Source organism: Tenebrio molitor, chromosome 2 (assembly GCF_963966145.1).
Source record: "Tenebrio molitor chromosome 2, icTenMoli1.1, whole genome shotgun sequence".
Classification (NCBI taxonomy): domain Eukaryota; kingdom Metazoa; phylum Arthropoda; class Insecta; order Coleoptera; family Tenebrionidae; genus Tenebrio; species Tenebrio molitor.
This window is the reverse complement of record NC_091047.1, coordinates 24,165,110-24,188,467: the sequence shown is the minus strand read 5'-3', so window position 1 is coordinate 24,188,467 and position 23,358 is coordinate 24,165,110. Positions and strand designations below refer to the sequence as shown.

General features: G+C 34.5%; 2 protein-coding genes across 7 annotated transcripts in view; one reads left to right on the top strand and one right to left on the bottom strand.

Moving 5' to 3' along the window:
* Positions 1-23,358, bottom strand: part of LOC138123076 (uncharacterized) — a 99,564-nt gene that overhangs the window by 35,927 nt on the left and 40,279 nt on the right. The window lies entirely within an intron of this gene.
* Positions 18,872-23,358, top strand: part of LOC138123069 (multiple PDZ domain protein-like) — a 336,364-nt gene continuing 331,877 nt past the window's right edge. For all 6 annotated transcript variants that reach the window (XR_011156695.1, XM_069037584.1, XM_069037586.1 and 3 more), the window contains exon 1: positions 18,872-19,009. The gene's annotated coding sequence lies outside the window, so the exon portion shown is untranslated. The remainder of the gene's footprint in view (positions 19,010-23,358) is intronic.

Genomic DNA, 23,358 nt, shown 5'->3' with positions numbered 1-23,358 from the left:
AGTATCAGCCAACGTTTTTTCGAAAACAGCATAGCTCCACATTAGCGGAAAGTCAAAAATTTTTTTGTCTACAATTATCTTGATGTTTTAAATTTGGAATGCTCTGATCAACTAATAATGATAGCAACCGTGAAGCAAACGATGTATCTTCTAATTTTGTAAGGTTTGGTTGCGATTTTGGGAGAATTACTGGTGTTTAATAAAAGAAAGAAGAAAAAACAAAAATGAGTTCCGAAATTGATGAAGATGATCTGCCTTTGGATTTGGATATCCCGGAAAAGCCTTCTAGACAATATGAATCTGCTTAGGAGGATTTAATGAATTAGTGTGGCTCTAATAAATTAAAGAACGTGTCTGAAAGTGTGATACTGGCCTATTTGGAATATAAAGCTAAGAAATTGTGACCTCTTCTTCAATCAAAAATTGCTGAACGTAAAAGTCTTATTTGTTCTAGATTGTATAATCCGGACAAAATAAATGTGAATCTTGACTTTATTAAGTCAAATTATTTAACAACGTGTTCAAATCAAAATGTAAAGAAAACAATAACAAAGATTTATGATGGAAAACAGATGGTTATCCACCACCAAAGTTGCAGGTAGAATTTCGAAAACTCGCTGTATTTATATACCTGCCCCTTTTCGAGAACGACCTACCATAAATCTTTATTATCGTTATCATGTTATTAAATAATTTGACTTAATAAAGTCAAATATATAAATCTAATGAACAAAAAACAGTCATTTTGACAACCGATTTAGGTCAAAATGTCAACATCTTTTATCAGTTTTCGAAAAAGTAATTTTTTTGAGCAAGTGCTTAATATAAATGGATAGCGTGAATATTTATATTTGCAGTAAAGGCGCGTAACGTGAGCGTTCCACATTTGGTGAACATTTAGTAAAATCGGTAAACATATAGCATTTAGAATGCTAGCAACAGTAAAACAATACGAAACATTGCTATTTTGGTGACGCTGTTCTCATTTTCCAAAGTATCATTATTTGGTGTTCACTAAGAATTTTTGATGTTAATTTAATTTTTTGGAGGACAGCGCTAGGGGTGTAATTTGGTGAACATTATATTAATATCCAATGAATTCCCAGTGGAATTTAAAATGTTCTCATATCTGTATTCTTGAACTGTTTGGAAAATGATTTCGCATGAGAATTTAAAAATGCAATATGTTGACAATTTGGATCAAACGGGTCTAATTTCGGATAAAGTCTTTGTGCTTGGGCAACCATTATTTGGATTGCAATGAATTTTTCCACTTTTTTCACAATTATGTACAGGGTGAGCAACAATAACTGTTACAGTTGGCAATAAAAAATTTTACATACAATTTTCAAGACTGTGAATTGTACCTATTTCGGTTTGTTTTATTGACAATATTGACACCTGGTATACATTTCAAATTTAAACGTCTTGGTTTTTGTAATCTTTTATTAATAAAATGGTTTTTTCGTTGGAACATGACATAAAAGTTACCAAAAATCACCAGAATTTATTGCCAACTCAATCAGTACTTGTTGCTCACACGGTATTAACAAAAGTGTCACATTTGACAGTCGAATTTCTCGCGAAAAAATTATTTTTCTCCCTACCGGTTAGAAATGTAGGCTGTGGATACCTCATTTGAGGTGAGAAAATTCAACTTTCTCGCTAAGGTAAGAAAGTGAATCATGAAATGTTTATGGTAAAACTGTACCAAAATACAAATGTCAAAAGTGTCAAAAGTGAAATAAGTTATTGATAAATGAAAGCCAATTCAATAAAGCAAGTTGGTAGATCAATCATATAATCTGGAAAATAAACAGATAAGCTAGGTAGGTAGATTACTTTACTCTGTTTATATCAAATTTTCGAACAAACCTCAAATCTTCAAATGCGATGACAAGTTAATTAAACAAATAACACAGCCTACTATTCAATTCTCAAAATTTTCGTTTTAATCACGAATATAACCATCTTTTTTACTTTTTTCAACAAAGTTGTGCCGGTAGGGAAAAAAATTGTATTCAAACCTTGTTAAGAAAGTGTCCTTGCAGACCTTAGGCACTTACAAACCTCGTCTACGACTCGGTTTATAATCTTTGCCTGCGGTCTGCAAGAAACCACTTTCTTACCTTGGTTTGAAATATACTATTCCCATGATAAACACTAGGTGAAATAATTCTCCGGATTACTAGTGGAACAATCCGCCTGACATAAGTCCAGAATACACTTCTGCATTTCTCATGAGAAAATTTGCCTATTTTTCCAATGAGAATCAATTCCATCGATTCAATAATTGGGCACCTGGCAGGGTAATTTTCTGACTGCAAATGTTGCACACGCGTATAATGATACGGATGTCGTCTTTCAGTCTTCATCACTCGATGTACAGAAGTTTTCGAAATATTTAATTCCTGTGTAACTTCTCTAATGCTTTCGGTACCTTCTTCAAAGGCATCTAAAATAGCTTCTTCGTTTTCAACAGTGCGTACAGTCCGGGGAGCCCCACCAGTTTCCTTCCTATTTGGTAAAATGCGGCCTGTCTCGATGGTTCATGCGATAGCACTCACAATCACTTTGTGATTGGGATGATTCCTGTTAGGAAAGCGTTGGGCATACATCCTTGCCGCTGCCCTAGCATTTCGTCCACATTCTCCGTAAATTAACAACATTTCCACATAATCCCCGGCAGAATACATAATTTAAAAAGTACAGGTGGTACTAAATCGATTTGAAGGAATTCGAACGAAATCTTGACACTGACGTTTCTCAAAAGTTTCATAGCCGACCAGTTTATTGAAAACGTAATAAAACCAATCACCTAGCAACAATGTTGAGAACTACACCTCGATGGCTTACAACGCTCTGATTTGTCGAATAAAAATGTTCTTATTTTGAATACCGTTCAAGCTACAAATTTTTTTCTTTGGGAATTTTTATTTGTCTTTTGATGAGGATTTTTCCATTTTTCTCTGGGGCGCGAGTTCTGGGGGACCGTGTCATTATAAATATTTGTAACAACTAATGGGCGTAGCGGCGCATCTAAAGCATAGCGCACAGCCACCTACGATGGTACAATCATTTATAATGACCCCGTATTTAATGATCACAACAATTAAATAGTGCAAAAGCTCCCAAACGGTGGGGCACCATTTAAAATTTTTATTTTGAGAGAACCATTCCGGTGCACACGAATTCCTGTCAGCATAATATTTTCTACCTGGGCTTGGACGTAAGCCCTTTAATCCTGCACACGAATTCCCGTCAAAATGTACCCCAAATTTTAGACTCGAATTCCCGTCAGAAAAAAATCCCTGTTACAGAAAGCATTATTACGAAAGTAAGATTCAATGATGAATCTTTTATGATCTGAAGTTTAAAAACCATTTTTGCGTTAAAATTTGATTCATATGAATTATGATACTTAGTTGTTTGACGTTTATTAGCTGAGTTAGCAAACATACGAAAAATGTGACACTGTTTAAGTCATAGCCGCCCCTTATCTAAGTAATTGCTGATCACAGCGTATTTGTAACTTTCTAAAATTTTAAACATTTCTTTTGGTCCACGTAATGGTAAACAACAATGGTACCTGGCGACGGCTAGAGGCATAGGTATAGTATTTTTACCCCTAATAGAAATATTGACTAAAATCATAAATCACACCAACAAAGAAACAGTTTATAATCCACTTACAGGCAGGTACTTAGACTTACAGGTAAGAAACCGAATTTTTGCCCGTTGGGTGTTACCAAATATTTGGCTGAGGTTATTTAACACCCCACCATAAATTACCGGATGGGGTGCTTTAAGATCTGTTTCTTTGTTGGTGTGATTTAGGATTTTAGTCAATATTTCTATTCGGCGTAAAAATACTATAGTAAGGGATTAAACGCCCTTTTCCTTTGACGGGAACTCGAGTTATGGATTATATCAGTTAATAATTATCTGATGGAAATTCTTGTATTACCTTATGATGAGTCTTGTGACATGAAATAAGTCAGACGGGAATTCGAGTGCGCCCAACCATTCATGTTGAGAAAAAATGATATTACTTAAGGTTTTCGACTACATTTTCCCTTACAAACTCACCCTGAAATTCTTGGGAGACCATTCCCTAACACCCTGTATAATCGGTAAAGTTTTTTTTTCCAAAACCAGGTACAATATATCGTAAATACTTATGAACTTCCCTTACTTCCCCAGATTATTTCTCCTCCATACATCTCGCCCACCCATCAAATGCACGAGATTGCACACCACACACTTCAGCGCAACCTACGCAGAGAGCAATAAATCTTCGACATGTATTACATTTTCTGTATTAAAGCGTGTTCGCATTCGATTAAGATTTTCCGCAGCTTGAGAACGCAAAGATAATTTACATTCACGGGAGAAGACCTAATCCGTCCATTCTCTGCTTGGCATTTCCCGCAACGAAATGTTTATTTTCAATTTCAGATTAAGATTTAATTTTGGCTCATCGGATCCAGCTTTAATCAAAATCCCCCGGAAAAGTGAAAAGCAAGAATTTCGCCGAAATCCGACACAAATTCGCCAAATTCCTAAATCAAATTTATACAGAGGAGTGGCCGGAAAATAGTGAACTATTTAAATTTTCTCATTTCCTATTAATGCAACGGAACTTGCAGCACGATGGGAACTGGAAAATTGTCAGTTTGCAAAGAGCGCAACGGCAATTTCTGCAAAGCTCAATTCTAGTTGCGATCTGTTATGTTTAATTATTTACGCTGCTGCTCTTCGGGAATCGATAAAAACACATCTGCTCTTAAAGTCGTCAATTATTCAGGGGAATCTGAAATTAGGGAGGCAACGTACGGGTGGGCTAGCGGGAGCGAATTGTTGCATGAAAATAAAGAAAAAACATTTCGAAAAAGTTGGCTGTAAACCGTGATCCTTGATATCTGGTTCTTTGATTTTGTTTTTTTCTGGTGGACGCATTATTTTCACGGAATTAACTGCAAAATCCATAAATAAAAAATAAAATACTGGCAAGAAAAACATTATCACTGATAACGACAGGCAATATTTCTTGTAGGGTCAGCAGTGTTGTTTTACTTATGGTTCTAGTGTGTTCTGTGACTTTTGTGTACATACTACCTAAATTAATAATAAGGTGTTAGTTTGTTGATTTTTTTATTGTCTTGTTAATTGAAAAGGTGTAAATTGTGCTTTTCGGTTGTAACAGCGAACGGTATGTTCATAAAATTTTATCACTTGCAAGTGCAGGTCTAAATTAATTGATAACGTAGAGATTGATAATGATTTTATTAACGTCTGCCCGAGTGTTTTTCTACGCTTACCGTTTAAGTGCATATAAATCTAGTTTATCCAACATTCAATAGTAATATCGTGTTTTACTAGTTAGTTTTAATTGAGTAAACTGGGCTATAACTAGTCTGTTGTTTTAACCCACGTTGCCATTTGCACCGTGGGTTATAACATACATAACCCACGTTGCCATTAGCACCGTGGGTTATTAACGTTCATAACCCATCGGGAGCAGAATTTCATCAATAATGTCATTATCTAAAAATTTTGGAATATTGGATAAAACGTTGTATGGCATACGTGGGTTATTAAGTACTACCCACTCGAGGTAATAACCTACTCGGGCAAGCCCTCGTAGGTTACAAATACCTCTCGTGGGTAATATCTTAAATAACCCACTTATACCATAAATAACTATTAGCTCTCAAACCCACGTTGTTGTGACAGTGAGAATGTTGTTTTGTGTGCCGAAAAAAGATTTTGAAAAAAAAATTAAATAATCTGTAGGAACATGTCCTCGCTAAATCTGTTCAATAACAAATGCATGTCTTACCCAGGAACGTTTAAAATGCGTTGTTTTTTAACGATCCACTTATTAAAACGTACGGGTGATCAAGAAGGACTGTTTAAGTTGGCAGTACAATTAAGAAAATTTTTTAATTCGGTTATTTATAACACTGCAACTGGATATGTTCTGTTGGTTTATTTGAGAAATATCTGATATAGGTACAGCATTAACAACGACAAGCCGCCAACAACCGGAAGTTACTCCTGTTATACGATTTAAAATACGATCCAGTGTTACCAACTTAAACAGTCCTTCTTGATCACCCCGTATATGTATAGTAAATTAATTTTTGTAATGATGAACTACCTGGAACTTTTGTTTGTTAGATTTTTTTACAAAATAAATAAAAATCAGACAAGACAGTTGGCAAATATTTAAATTGTCATATTATTGTGGCTGCCATAACGAATGAATTTCCAAAACGGAGTAGAGCATCAGTAAGCAAGCAGGCAACACATTTTAAAGGCTTTCAACAAAATAAAAGAAATTACTCATGGAGATAATGGAAATGTAATGAAAAAGTACTTACAAAATTGCTGAAGCATAGGATATTTAACCTAACTTTTTAAAATCCCAAATTCGCGGTAAAAAGGTGTGTTCAAAAGACAAAAGTAACTAATTTTAGTAACCCTAGTTCGTCATTACAAAAATGAATTTACTATAGGATTTTTGGGGAAGTTGGTACCATTGACATGCTACTAATGAAAATCGAAACGAAAGTGCAAATTTGTTATCAATGTGGTCAATTTAACTCAAGAATTAATTAAGGAATATTGTAGAGTCTATGCAGTGTTTGAAAACGTATTTGTGGATTCAAAACAGATCTTTATTTCTAGCTTTTATGTTTAATACAACTTTTCTATTAATGTCATAACAAACTATAGTTACTCAGGTAACTTGAAACATACAACTTGATGGGAGTTTGCATATTTCCAACAAATATTCTGTGCTCAGAAATGTCGTTAATTTAATTTAAATTATAATTTCGATGGAATGTTAGTAAAAGTGATACCTAGTAGAATTGAATTTTGGAACAAGGTTTTGAGTCCTAAAATTTGAGGTTATGTTTCAGTGTTGAGTACAATTGCTAATCTTGCAAATGCAGAGTAAAAGAACCAAGAGTGCAAATTTGTTATCAATGTGGTCAATTTAACTCAAGAATTAATTAAGGAATATTCTGTGCTCAGAAATGTCGTTAATTTTAATTTAAATTATAATTTCAATGGAATTTAATCTATGTAAATCAGATCATTGAATTGTCAGTATATTTGTCAGTCTCTACATAATATGTCATACCAAAGTTAACCTATTTGTGATAAAGCCGTAATTAAAAGATGCAAATTTGTACATTTTTACTTATGTGATTGTCATTTTTGTCCCAGTTTTATTTGTCCATCGACTGTACATATAAATCTTAGTTAACATCGTGTCAGCTAACAACGCGTCAAGTCGGAAATCCGCCCATTTGATTGGCTGATTCAAATAAAATGTTAAATATCGTCCAATCAGATCGCTTGACTTTATGTTAACTTTAACAACGACTTGAAATCGCTTTATGCAACCGGCCCATACTTACATATACAGGGTTATTCACGAGTAATAATGGACCTTACAAACATTGAAACGCAACCAGTTATACATTTTCATCGCCTTCGTGGATCATCTATACAGGGTGTCCCAGAACTGGCTCCCCAGAGAAAACAGGCATGTGTCGACAACAAAAGAGACTCTAAATTGACTAAAATAAATTTTCTCCTAGCTCAAATTACCGAGTTATAAAGTTTTTAATTTCACCAATCCCGGAAGCTCGTCCTCAGGTATTACTAAAAAATCCGATCGGTTGCTAAACAACAACAAAAAATCTCTGATATCGTACAAATCAATAAAATGTTTGGGCAACTGGAATTTTGACGTTTTCCGATATAAAAATCCGTTGACGTTTATCTGTCATCAACATCAAGACTTGACAATTGCAGAAGATAATAACTTCGAAATAAAACAATAAAAATGGTGATTCTAAAAAGAACTATTTATTTAAATAGGTAATAATGTTAAAGCAGATGTTCGAAATGACCACCATTCATTTGTATGCACAATTGTGCTCTACGTAACAAACTTCTTGTAGTAGCCTTAGTTATCATTTCTTCAGTAACTGAAACAAAAGCCTCCTGAATTCGAACTCTCAGATCAGCCTCTGAATTTATGGGCAGCCGATAAATGATAGATTTCAAATGATTCAGATTCAGATCTGGAGACCTGGCAGGCCAATGATGCGATCCTCCTCGACCGATCCAGCGCTGTGGATATTGGTTATCCAAAAATTCCCGAACGTTTCTGCTAAAATGTGGTGGAGCACCAGTAATTTATGCGAGCAAGAGGTACAATTTCAAGTAAATCAGGTAGCTCTGTGCCAATGAACTGAGCATATCTTGCCCCCGTTAATCTTGCGGGGAATTCAAACGGTCCAATCTAGAACGGGAGATTCGGAATTTTAACAAATGGAAGGATCCACCACACTTATACTTGCCAAACGATCGCCCAATAGCCCAGTCCACAAATTAACAGAAAACCTATGTTGAAAACCTTTGGGAAATAATTCTCTTGGATTTTCCTCTGCCCAGATATGAAGGTTGTGATAATTGGAACAACCTTCCCGGCAAAATAGTAGCGACTCATCAGAAAACAGTATCCGTGACAAGAAGTGTGGATCAGCATCGTTTTGTTTTATTAACCACAGACAAAATTCTCGCCTAATTGGATACTCCTCTGGCAGAAGATGTTGTATTCGTGTATAGTGGTACGGATGCCTCGCATTATCAGCTAGAACTCTCTTCACCGAACTCTTGGATAAACCCATTTCACGAAGAACTGTTCGAATACTCCGGGTGCCGTCTTCGTCAAAGACATTCAATACGGCTTCCTCGTGTTCGACGGTCCTTACATTTCTTGGAGCACCTCCAACTTTTCTTCGAACTGGCTGCATCTGACCCGTTTCTCGACTCCGAGCCATTAATTTCAGAATTGTTTTATGATCCGGATGACTTTGTCTTTGCGGAAATTGTTCACGGTACAACCTTACTGCTTCACGTGCATTGTTCAAACATCGTGCAAAAGTAAGAATCATATCTACGTACTCAGAGGAAGAACATGTTAAATGATACACTTGAATTAAATATCGCAGCGAAATTGTATAACAAATGTCAAACTGACGTAAACAATCATTCTAATAAATATAGTGGACCAAATCTAATGGACAGAATTATAGAGTTTACGGATAAAAAGGAAACCTAGGCAACGCAAAATTGCGATTATTCCACCTTAATGGTGCTCAACTCGGATTGGTCAACTTCAGAATGTCTTTTCTCGGTTATCATTTGAGATAGGACTTTTTTTATTCCAAATACACGTTAATATATTCGCCCTGAGGCTCCCTTTTTTCTCTGGGGAGCCAGTTCTGGGACACCTGTATTTATTTAAAAAAAATTAAAACATAGGAGTAGGTAGTTGGTTTTATTTATTTTTTTTTTTAATTTGACATGATGTTTTAGGTTATTTTTATTTAAACACAAACACATTTTAGGTTTGATAGATGTCAAGTAACGACAACTGGAAATTGTCTTAATAAAAGCAGTCTTGGATTCATTAAAAAATAAAAAGATCAATTGGTATCTATAGTTTATTTTTTAATCAAAGAACCACAACACCGCAATTTACACCCAAAATAGAGCTGACAACATTGCACACTTTTGACATAGGGTGAAAAATCTCATCATATAAAAATTGAGGTTATTAGAGATATTAGTACCGCAGCATGTTAATAAAGTTAATAACAACTAATTTGAGAGTTTAATAAATGTCTTACTTTGCGAGGCATTTTTAATAACACGTTCAAATTTTAGCTGCGAATTTGAGTACTTTCAAGGACATTATAAATGACAGACGTTGGCTGGTATAGCCAATAGATATCATTAAATTCTCTCAATTTAGTAAAATTTTATATTTACAAACCTAAATCAACAGGTCGTGGTTCTTTAATTAAAAAATAAACTATACTCGTTTGAGAAATACATGTTTTTTTGGATGCGTTGCGACGTTGTTAGGTCCATTATTACTCTTGAATACCCCAATACAGGGGTACAAGCTAAAAGTCAGAAGCTGTGCACCATGTTGAAGTCAAGGAGTATAGAATAATTGAGAGGGGACATACGGCCCAAGGAGTATAGAATAATAGGGAGGGGACATAAGCTAGCTTATGGGCGCGGTAAATTGAAGCGGTGAGGGACAAGGAAACGGGCGCAATTTTATGCAACCCGTGAGGTACGCCCCAGTTAACACTACCTGAGATGTTGGGAATTAACAATAAAACTGCAGGAAAATAAAACACTATATTTTTTTTTGCATCACAAATGTATTCAGAGTATGAGAAACTAGAAAACCACATTAAATATCACAACGTAACTGATTTTATTTACTTTCTTGGGGCGTACTAATTAGCAGACATGCGCATTAAGGCGGCTTCACTCGACCGGCCGTATCAAGGAGTATAGAATAATAGGGAGGAGACATACGGCCGGTCGAGTGAAGCCGCCTTAATGCGCATGTCTGCTATTAGTACGCCCCAAGAAAGTAAATAAAATCAGTTACGTTGTGATATTTAATGTGGTTTTCTAGTTTCTCATACTCTGAATACATTTGTGATGCAAAAAAAATATAGTGTTTCATTTTCCTGCAGTTTTATTGTTAATTCCCAACATCTCAAGTAGTGTTAACGGGGCGTACCTCACGGGTTGCATAAAATTGCGCCCGTTTCCTTGTTCCTCACCGCTCCAATTTACCGCGCCCATAAGCTAGCTTATGTCCCCTCCCTATTATTCTATACTCCTTGGTTGAAGCACAGAATAGAATCAATTGTTTCTATTCTGTGGTTGAAGTGTGTATATATTATCAATTGAATGTGTGCAGTTTGTCTTTGACAAATTGACAATATAAAACGATCGTCTGAGGAGCCCTTTACAGCACCGAAAGAATACATGGATTTAAAATTAATATTTATGGCCGAATTGATTTAAAACTTCTCTCTATTTTAAAGCGAACTGGTTTACAAACGTGTCCTGACAAGCATTATCGTCCTAGCGAGAGTCGTAAATTATTAATACAGTAAAATACAAATATCCTGTTCAAACTGTTAAATCATTTTTAAATAGGTATCACATCTAACCGGTTATGACTTTCCTGACAAAACAACTTCAGGCAAAACGTAGAGCGAAACTTAATCATGTCACAATACGATAACGTTAATTTATAGAAAAAGTTAGGTCAAGTTCACAATTTGTTTTTGGATTTCAAACCAAAATTACAAAAAAGTATAATTTATTTATAAACATTTACGCTAACAATACTAACATTTAATTAAACATCAACGAATCTTATGAGCTGTTGCTTCATCCTGCTGGAAATAACTTTCATATAATTTATCGGGGTGATGTTGATTAATTAGGACACATAGGTACTCCAATTTTTTGCAGGTGTAATGGTGATTCATGAAAAAAAAAACGAGGATTTTCTGCATTCCAAATCCCCATATTTTGCGAATTCATATAGGCTTTGATGAAGCCAAGCTTCGTCACTGAAGAAGAATAAATCCATAAGATCGTTTTTGGTTGTCTGATCGAACCAGTGACAATAAGTCATTCTCTTTTCATAGTCTGCTCTGCAAAAGTTCTTGGAGCATCTGTATTTTATAGGGATACAATATTCTTAAGAATTTTTTGTGATAAGTCTATTTCTTGTTGTGAAACTCTTTTTAAAGACATGTGGGGGTCATCATTCATTACTTGTCTCACGTTTTCACCAGTGTCAGGGGTTCGTTTCGTTCCTAATTTGCTCTTAATGCTGCCGATTTCATCAAATAATATTACTATAGGTAAAATAACAAAACCTATTTTTTTTTATCGGATAAATTTTTCAGTTTCACGAAAACTTTTTGCTTTGACAATTTGGGCATTTTTATTCTAGTTAGGCCCGAGAGCTTTAGCTCGAGGGTTTAATCTTTGAATAAAAATGGCCAAATTCAACGAATAAAATTGTCTAAAACAAAAACGTTTAAGTGAAAATTGGGAAGTTTATCAGGTATAAAAAACTAGGTCGTGTTATTTTTGGCAAGATTACTTCCAGAATACAAACAGTAACGTTAATTTATTTATTCATAATACCTACAATAATTAAAAACACAATTATTAAAAACAATTTGAGAATCTGACAGAAGTAGCATGCAATTTTAATCACTTTTGACAGATGACAGAGTAGTAGGACATTTTTATCGCGATAAACATTTTTGATTGGATGAAAGCAAACGCTCTGATTGGCTGAACACACACGTTTGATGTACGTGGGAATTAATCTGTCAAAACAATCGTAGCCGGCTAGATATGAAATTAAAAAAACTAGTATCAGCAGGAAAAATATTTACAGTTGAAATTGTGTTGGTCTTGTTAATATTTTTTTTAATTAACAAAAAATTAACAATACTAAAATTTAGAAAATTATTATGTACCTATTAAAACCTTGAAAAACTTTCAATCGGTCAAAATAAACAATGATAACAGCAATTCGATTTTTTTATGTTGAGAAAATAATCATAGTCTTACATTTAACCTGATATGTGATTAATCATTTGTTACATTAAAATTTTATGTGACAGGAAAATTTATGTTGTTACCTACACATTAATTTGGAAACTTGACTGTACCAAAAATCAATTTTCAAATTGTGTCGTTAAAATATGTAAATGAATGATAAAAATAATCAGTTTACGGCACTCTGTTGTAATAATAAAAAAACAAAAATCGGAGATTTTAAGAGGCATTCTCATTTTTTACAGTAGCAATAAGAATTTACTGAGATTTTTTTTAGAGGAATTCTAAATGTCGAAGAGATCGTTCAATTTCACTTCTAATTTGTAATTTCTAATGGAATAAAGATTATGCTGCACTGTGGCTTTATACGTTATTGACAACAATTATGACCCACTTTTAATTGTGCGAGTCAGTGTACTAATCGATTTCTGTTTTTCACGGTTAACCGGACTTCAACATTTTTTAGATCTTGTGACATTTTTACAATATGTAAGTGACATTTTGTGACACCAATGATAAAAACTTGTTTCTTCAGAAATCCAGTCAAAAGTTAAAGAAAAGAAAAAAGACGGAAAAAATAACTGCAGATAAAAATGGAAGTAGATAACAGGAAATATACAATCATCAGAAATGAAGTCGAATTAATAAATAAATAATAAAGGAAGCGAAAAAACAAACCTGGAAAGAATTTGGATATAAGATGAAAGAAACCTATCTGGAAAATCAAAAATTATTGTAAGACAGGCTGAAACAATTACGACGAAAGAAATATAAAAGACAAAAAGGGAAATATTCTAATCACAGAAAAAGAAAAATTAGACAGATGGAAACAGTATTTTCAACAAACGGAGAACAGGAAAAATTACTATGCGAAGAAAACGAAAATGAGAACGATCTCGACCTAATAACAATGGGAGAAATGACACAGGTCATAGATACACGTAAATTAAAACTAGGAAAAACCCCTGGACTAGGTGAAATCACAGCAGAAATTATAAAATAAAGTTCATTCACGTTGGATTTCCTTTTCAAGGTCAAATAATTTAATTTTTTGGCTCTGTAATTATGTTTTTTTTCAAACGTCCGTAAATTATGACATTATCCTGCTGCATTGATAATGCTAAAGTGTCACTTCATTGTCATGGCATCTAACGAGCTGACGAGCGGCAGATAAAGTTACTATCTCCGCTGAGGGCGTCCGTGAAGTTATTATCTCCGCTGGTGAGCGGCTGTAAAGTAAACTAGCTAAATCATTTGAAATTCCTACCTGGTCTCCTAACATGTTTTAAATAATTTGTTATTCGGAGCAAAAATGGTTTTATGTGCTTTGGCTGGTTTGTCTGCCAGTGTAAATAATTTTGGGGAATGTTCATGACAATCGGTTTATCATCAGTTTCTTGTTTTGTATCCCAAAAAAGAAGTGGAATATCGTGTTTCCTCGCAGCATTGTGAAAGAGTGGTTGGCTGGCAGGCAAGTCTACTGGACATGCATCAGTTGCCAAAGATGTTGCAGTAAATGTAAAGCAAATTGTTCAACGAAATCCATATATTTCCGTGCGTCATTTATCCTAACAAATACATACTCGTAGATCTATTGTCCTGATTTTTTTTTCACACATCCAGTTTTGCCATTGGTACAACAACAGTGGCGTAGCTAGTCCTAAATGGGCCCTGTATCAAAATTTGTTGGGGGGCCCTTTTTACCCGACTACGGCGAAGCCCTAAGGAGGGTAATGCTTTTTTTTTACAAAATAAACAAAACAAGTATATTTAGAGCTAGTGTGACACGGTACCTACTAAATTTCACAGAAAATTTACTAGTACATTTTTGAGAAAATTTAGAACACCGTGTCAATAACCAAATAAATTTACTAAGGGCCGGTTGTATAAAGCTTAGTTAACATCGTGTCAGCTAACAACGCGTCAAGTTGGAAACCTGCCCATTTGATGGGCTGATTCAAATCCAATTTTAAATATCCCCCAATCAGATCGCTTGACATTATGTTAACTTTAACAAGAACTTGACATCGCTTTATACAACCGGGCCTAAGTAGTATGTATCGGGTGTTTTTTTAAATTTCACCTCATAGTAGGCGTTGAAGAGTCGATTATGAATGCACTATACGGATTACGGATCACCGATCAGCTGTTTAAATCTGACGTTTTACACGAGTGGTGCGTTCACATCGACTCCTCAACGCCTACTATGAGGTGAAATTTAAAAAAACACCCGATACTATTGAATTCGTGAAAAACTAGGACAGCAAAACCTCGTAGTTATGTCAACTTTTCAAAAATGTTGTAGTGTAACGTTTCTACGTGCTTTATGTTAACTGGTTACTAATGTCCAACAAGTCAAGTAGATAACCTAAATAGGTTTGACGTTGGATCGAGCATTGCTAAATTCAAACTGTCATAATGACAGACGTTTATATTTGAAATTTTCATGTACCTAGCCCAATTTACTCCAACAAAATTTTGCTGTACTACACTGACCGGCACAAAAAACGACTCATTATGATTTCTTTAATAAATGATCTTGAAATTATATTTGTGCTTATTTTTCTTTATTATAGTTAAATTGGGATATTTTCAATGATCGGGAGTGCTATGGTCACCATGGCAACCGAATTGTTTTGTTTAAATAAATTATTAGAAAATTTGCGCTACTTCCATGTTGTGTTTTTGTCGGTTGATTTTACGTGTTAAAAGATTTAATGTGACAATACGAGATACTAATTCGAAATGCTGTTCAAATTTTGTCAATTTTTCATAACATAAAATTGTTTCTAAAAAATTACTTTTTTTTCATTAAATTTTTATTTGCTGTGTTTAATGTTTTGTTTGTCGGATATTCTTTGGCAAGGAATAACTTAAATAACACTTATCAATACAACATGATAGCAAAAAAGTTTTCTAAGACAATGAATTACTTAATTATATTAATAAAATTCTAAGTGAGTCGTTTTTTGTGCCGGTCAGTGTAGTTTTTCATGAATTCGATAGTACATTTTTACAGAAATTTACCAGTACTTGTTCTAAATCCAAATAAAAATGTGCGAAAATTTGCACAGAAGCTACAAATTGAAACAGTTGAGCCTGAACGCATGCGCTCCTTGGAAACTTTGAATTCGTTCTGTTCTATCCGGATTCCCGTCTTTAGCAATTTCACATTGTGAAACCATAACATAAAGATGCTTGTACCAATTTGTGGCTTCTGCGCAGATTTCCTGACATATTTACTCAAAATTTTAGAACACGTTGCAAACAGACTACGTGCCAGTTTCTGATAAATTTACTCATAAATTTTCTCAAAAATTATTAACAAGAATTTGAGGTTGTGGATAACATTTGACGAAATTTTGCTTGCACACGTCGGGGCCCCTATAGCTTGGGGGCCCCGTATCATTGATACGGCTGATACGGCGGTAGCTACGCCCCTGTACAACAACAATTTACTTGACATGCAAGATATATTTTTTTTTATGCTTAATTTCACAATTTTGGTTTCGTTAACTCTAAAAATGACAGATTTTGATAAATTTGTACATAATCTACACAATGTTACTGAGGTCTCATTGCATCAAATTAAATTGGTGTTTGGGTTGCAATGTCCCTCAGGCGAATTATTGGCCCCATCCACTTTGATGAATCTATTAACGCTCAAAGATATCAACGACTCCTTCTTGAACCATTTATACAACGTGCTTCACTAAGAGGACGAGCCTGACGAACTCAAAATACAACCAAATATTCAATTTTCATGAGTAACTAGGTGTAAGAAATCATATTTTGATAAAAAGTATATAGTTTGGACCCCTGAAGTTTTTAGATTTCCCCTTTGTTCACATATTTGCGGAAAAGCTCTCCATAGAATGTGTTAGTTATGTTATGAGTGTCCAAAACTACAACTTTCAATTTATAATTTTTAATGAATCTAGTTCCCATTGTCAAATGTATTTCGTGTTGCGTTTAGACTTTGTCTTTGACTCCTCTTGATTTCTTTTTGTTACCCCATTTAAAAGAAGTAGTGTTTAAAAATCCAGTTGACAATTTACAAGAACTGCAACAAGCAATTTAAAATAGAAGAGTTCATTGTTATTTGCAGCGAGGTGAACATCATTTCGAAAATTTCCTCTAAACGTTTACTTTTATAAATTTCTTAAAACATATAGTTTTTGTTTTTTCAATTAATACAATAAATTTACGTTTTTTACGCCTCCCACGCATTAGCCTATGTTCAGCTTGAAATAAAATGTAAAATTAAATAATTAATGATGATATCCAATTGTTTTTAATTTTAACTTTATTAATGACGAATTTCCACAATACTCTGTTCTTTTTGAGAATTTTTTCTCTCCAAAATGGAAAGAATAGTTATTTATTTAACGAGTTCGTGTGTGTATTTGGCCTTTTTTTGGTATTAGTGGGCCAGATTAAAACGCGGGTGAAACGAGCGTTTTAAAGGCCCACGAGTGCCAAAAAAATCCAATTTACACAAGAACGAGTTGAATACAACGTTTTTTTGTTCGACGACCCCCTTATAGGCTCCAAATCCCTTAAAATCTTGAAAATTAACTTGACGTTTCGTTTTGACAAGTAGTCACATTTATCAAAATCCGTTCACATAGGAGAAAATTCTCAAATTCTGACAGTGTCGAACAAAAAAAACTTTTGTACAAACACATTTGTCATTCGTAGAATATTTTTTTCTTGATAATATGCAAGACGACTTCGATGACGGAGACAGTTACAGACAGTTGCATTGAATTTTTCTTCCGCCGAAAATCGTTCTGCATTTGCTATTTTATACCCATCGTAAAAGTGCAATTTCGTCATTAGTACGCGAGGAAGTGTTGACATGGAATTAATTTCGCACAAAATGAGGTTTGCAGGTTATCTTTGAAATCCGCATTGTATTTTTTTGTTGAAACCGACATAGTGGATTTTATCTTCAACTGGAATGTATCTCTACAATAAAATGGATCGGATGTTTTCCGTAAAGTACTATTCCGGACATGGAATCTTGGCCAACATTTTTTTGATACAATTTCTAAAAAAATGATGTAAACCAGTCATTAGTCATTAATAAATGATAATTATTAAAAATCACTTTGAAGTTTTTCTTGTGACATCAAAAAAGCAGGGAAATGGCAAATGGCATTATCGAGTCAAAAGTTAGGTTATATTCAATAAAGGCCAATCGTGGCCACAGAACACATGTCGTGGCCAAAATTCCGTGTCCGGAATAGTACCTGTAATATGTAGAGAACATATTGCGTGGAGTAAATCAAAATTGCAAATTAATTTTCCCCAACAAGCGCATGGACATACTAATCATTCTAGTGAATTTTTTTTCTTCGTGTTAAGCAAGTTGATTTTTTTTTTCCTGCTCATAACAGTACCCTGTACCGTTATAATCCATAACAGGTCTGCTGCTATTCATAATAGTTTTGTTATTTTATTGTTTCCATAAAGGCGGCCTTACACCAAGGCAACAATTGGCAACATGTTGGCTGCAACATTTTTTAGTAATGACCGGTAACATTACTAAAATATGTAGCAGGCAACAATTGGCAACATGTAGCACGGAACATTTTTTGGCAATGACCGGCAACATTACTAAACAATGTTGCGTTCTACATGTTGCCAATTGTTGCTTTGGTGTAAGGCCGCCTTAAGAACCGACTTAAGATTCGTAAAGTTGATCTTACTGTGTTTGTTACCGAAGTTGCAAACGAGTGAAATTTAGTCGGTATCGATTTTTTTATTATTATTTTAGAAAATTAATTAATAATAAATGTCAAGATGACATTTGTGCATGTCACTGTCTTGATTTAAACATCAGCTTCGCCAAAGCAGTATTTCAAAAGCATCACCAAACTATCACAAATAGGGACAACGTTTTATACTCACCTGGAAGAATGCATTGATAATCTTTCAAATTATCATTTGCCACCACCTTTGGATGAATTTAATAAGGCCACGATCAAAGAAAAAATACGAACAAGAACTGACACGGGACGTACCTATCTCCCCAGCTTTTCAAAATCAAAAGACTGACGAAAAAATACCTCCTTGATAATTCAATCTCTACCCCTACGTTCTTGTTCTGGTAATTTTTTGAAATTCAAATTCACGTAGGTACCACTTTGTACAAGTGTGTCGCATATATGTGCATTTTGTTTTCGTTGCACTTCTAGAAGCGGTCCAAGTTAGCATCAGCACCTCCCCGAAATCCTTCGTTCAACATTATCCTGCGGTCGCGGCGATTTTTCTTGTGGAATGCTTGATCCGGCTGACAGTTTTAGAATCCCTGAGCGTTCATAGTTGCCCTGCGCGATGTTTATAATGCCCTTGTCCAGATTCCTCTTCTCAGTTCGCGAAGCCGTCGCGGCGTGTGCACGCGCGATTCTGATCGTTCCATTGGTGTTGTATTCTTATCGATAGTTGCACATTTCGGCGACCATTTTAAATGTCACGACGCTGAGAGACTCCCGACCCGTCTCAGCTCAAGGTCTGTTTATGTGCGTTTTTTCGAGCCTCTGTATGTTTACATTGCTCAATAAGTTGCCTTATTATCGATTTAGGGGCCCAGCACATGGTGCGAATCGAAGCAGGCCGCGAAAATCGGCCGAATGATCCCGGAAAAGCGCCAATTTTTGGCCGTCGCGGCCACATCGAGGTGCAAATTGAATGGGGCGCCTTTTCTAATAGAAATAAACGCGACAACGCTTATAAATATACAATCGAAATCGATAGCCGCCACTAAATGGATTGGGAGATGAAATAGTCATGAGGACATTCTCGTTTAATTTGCATTATGCTTCGCTTATTGCATCCGAGGAAGTTAGCTAGACTCGTGCTTTATTTCTTCAATTAGTGACGGATGAGACTCGCTGCTTCGCTTTTTGCCGGAAAATCAAACTAATGTAGACACTTTATCTTGATGGTGTCGCCATATAGATGCATGTACAATAAAATCCAGATAATTCCACTCGATTCGTATTATCGAAAAGTTTGGCTCGCTGCCACTATGAAAATTTAATTGTATTAAACAATATTTTACTATTCCGAACTGCGGAAAATTTTAATTTCAAAACTACTTCCAACATCCAACGTTTTTCCTTACGTTACGTGCGCATTAAATTTCAAATTCATAATGCGACAGCTTGAATAACAGCTATGAACATTATTTCAGAATAAATGTATAATTTATAGAAATATATGCAACCAGTTATACAACACTGCATGTTTGTTTGCGTTCATCGTATTTCTATTTGCCGAAATTATTTTATATATTGTTTGTATTGTTTGTTTTGGTCCACCGAGCAATATTCTGTTGTTTTATTTTTTATTCCTATTTGTTAAATTTGGAAAATCTGGTTCACCGCTTTGTAGATATGAACATTTCGCTACGAAAAATATCACATATTACTCTTGCTAAAAGTCCACAATAATAACAACAGTGGTCGACGGAATTGAATTATAATAATCCACTATTTGTAAAGAGACAAAACATTTTTTGTACACTAGTAAATTGTACTGTGAAGTTATTATCGAAGTCAGATTTGCTCTGGACAGGTCTGAATTTCAGATTAGATCATTAAAATTACTTAACAATTAAGTACTAAACTGGCGTAATGTGATTTGTTGAAAAATTCTTGAACTTGGCTCTATCTTTGGGGTCATTACTATCCGTCATACTGTCAGTTTTCCAAAATTGCATGGTGTAGATTTTTGTTTCGGGGAAAACCCGAAAATCTAATTGAAATTAAACGCTGTCAAATAACAAAACCGTCAAATGAAATCATTTGCAAGCATACAATAACAAGTATGTTTTATGTAGATTATGTAAATGTGATTGCAATAATTTTCTATTATACAAAAATTGGTCGCTTGGGTGGTCAAACTTAGACCAAAGCTGCCAACCACTTAGAGTAGAAAGTACCTACATACTAAAAGAGAACTCTGCCAACCTTACTTTTTGTCTAGCGAACTTCACTTCAAGAGAGATTTTTAAAAAATTTCTACATGTGGGTCCAAGCTGTAATTAACGCTAATAGTTCAAGTGATTTCGGGATTTATTTCACATTATTATATAATTATACAGGTCGCTACAAAGTATGGCAACAGTTAAATACATATCTCGAGAATGGTTTCTCGGAAATCCTTGAGATATTTTACTGTTGCCATACTTTGTAGCGACCGGTATATATTATATTATAAAAGATACGGAAGTGTGATCATCCTTTGGCCAGATGATTAAGATGCTGAAATATGACTCTTTAGCTTTCTTTATTGAGCGAGTAGCTGTTTAGGAATGGCTATCTTTCGCATTTACATAAGTATTGAGATCTTCACTCAACATTTTGAACACATCGTGTTCTCTAAAACTGACCACAATTTGTAATCCATCAGGTTAAAATTGTGGTGCCAGAGGGTAATTCATGGCTGCGCAAATCTTCCGTTTTTAACCATTGTGAATGCGTTTAACGTAATACTTACAGGAGTATTAACAACGATTGACCCCACACTCCACGTTATTCCATGTTCTGAACATTTCTTTAATTTATTGTCGTTAGATGTAACAATACCGAACGCATCAAACCGAAGTAGAATATTTCAGAAGAAAAAAGAAAAATTCGATCCAGAAATCTGTTCTAAATTAAGCGTGACAGAGCAATTTATTTTCTGTACTAATTTGCATTCGATTGCTTGAAATTTTCAGAATCGTTCAGAAAATTGTTCAGATTGGGAAGTGACAGTTATAAATACTTATTTTGGAGTTGCCTATTGAAAAAATGCAAAAAGAATTGTTGGTGTGCAGTAAACACTTACGTTATTTCTTTACGTACCCATATCGCTAATTTTATAATAATTTAGGTAGATTCAATTTTAAAATAACGACACAAAAATCAGGAAGGTGGAATAAGCCAGTTATTGTTATTACTGTAGTAACGGCATAAACAAGGGCGGCAAAAACTTTTTCTCCCTACCGGTTAGAAATGTAGGCTGTGGATACCTCATTTGAGGTGAGAAAATTCAACTTTCTCGCTAAGGTAAGAAAGTTAATCATGAAATGTTTATGGTAAAACTGTACCAAAATACAAATCAAAAGTGAAATAAGTTATTGATAAATGAAAGCCAATTCATTGAAGTAAGTTGGTAGGTCAATCATATAATCTGGAAAATAAACAGATAAGCTAGGTATAGTTAATTTTTTAATGCTGTAGAAAAAGTCAGGCAGCCAAATATACACTTTCAATAGTTCACTAGATTCCTATTTCAATTTTGTAAATTACTTCAATCCATGGTGTCATATGCCACAATAAATGCATTAATGTCAATTCGTGTCACTGTCAATTAGGTATTAATTTAAAGTCTAGATTAGGGAACTTAAGGTTAGGGATACGGTTAAACTAAAGAAGACCAGATGTGGGAATTGGATGTGCGTATTGAGGTGACCGTGGAACCACTGATTATACACCTTGGAGAGTCTGATGACGATTCGGATTAACCGGAAGAATTCGAAGATGAGAGTTGATTTTTTAAATCCATAATATGTCTGATTTATGGTTAATTATTGTTTCTATTTACTAACTTACTGCTTTTTTATTCATGAATTCTAAATTAAACACATTATTAAACACGTTTTCTCATTTCAATTAAATTTTTTTATCGACTGTCAAAACCTTGTCAGACTGACGGAGATTTTGACAAACAGAATTTTTAGCGGCATCGTGGATTCATATCAATTATAAATGAATTTAAGGTATCTAGGCAGCCTTGATGACTGTATATTGGGTTGCCTGACTTTTTCTACAGCATTAAAAAATGAACTATAGGTAGATTACTTTACCCTGTTTATATCAAATTTTCGAACAAACCTCAAATCTTCAAATGCGATGACAAGTTAATTAAACAAATAACACAGGCTACTATTCAATTCTCAAAATTTTCGTTTTAATCACGAATATAACCATTTTTTTTTACTTTTTTCAACAAAGTTGTGCCGGTAGGGAAAAAATTGTATTCAAACCTTGTTAAGAAAGTGTCCTTGCAGACCTTAGGCACTTACAAACCTCGTCTACGACTCGGTTTATAATCTTTGCCTGCGGTCTGCAAGAAACCACTTTCTTACCTTGGTTTGAAATATACTATTTCTCCCTACCGGTTAGAAATGTAGGCTGTGGATACCTCATTTGAGGTGAGAAAATTCAACTTTCTCGCTAAGGTAAGAAAGTTAATCATGAAATGTTTATGGTAAAACTGTACCAAAATACAAATGTCAAAAGTGTCAAAAGTGAAATAAGTTATTGATAAATGAAAGCCAATTCAATGAAGTAAGTTGGTAGGTCAATCATATAATCTGGAAAATAAACAGATAAGCTAGGTAGGTAGATTACTTTACCCTGTTTATATCAAATTTTCGAACAAACCTCAAATCTTCAAATGCGATGACAAGTTAATTAAACAAATAACACAGCCTACTGTTCAATTCTCAAAATTTTCGTTTTAATCACGAATATAACCATCTTTTTTGACTTTTTTCAACAAAGTTGTGCCGGTAGGGAAAAAAATTGTATTCAAACCTTGTTAAGAAAGTGTCCTTGCAGACCTTAGGCACTTACAAACCTCGTCTACGACTCGGTTTATAATCTTTGCCTGCGGTCTGCAAGAAACCACTTTCTTACCTTGGTTTGAAATATACTATTACAGCCCTGGGCTATAATGTACTGAATTACGCCCTAAAAACTAGTCCATAAGTAGGCAAAAATCGCCCGATCGGATATAAAGTAATATACAAAATTCAAAATGACAGCAATTTGTGATAAATATAGTCTTTGCCAAAACCAAATAACC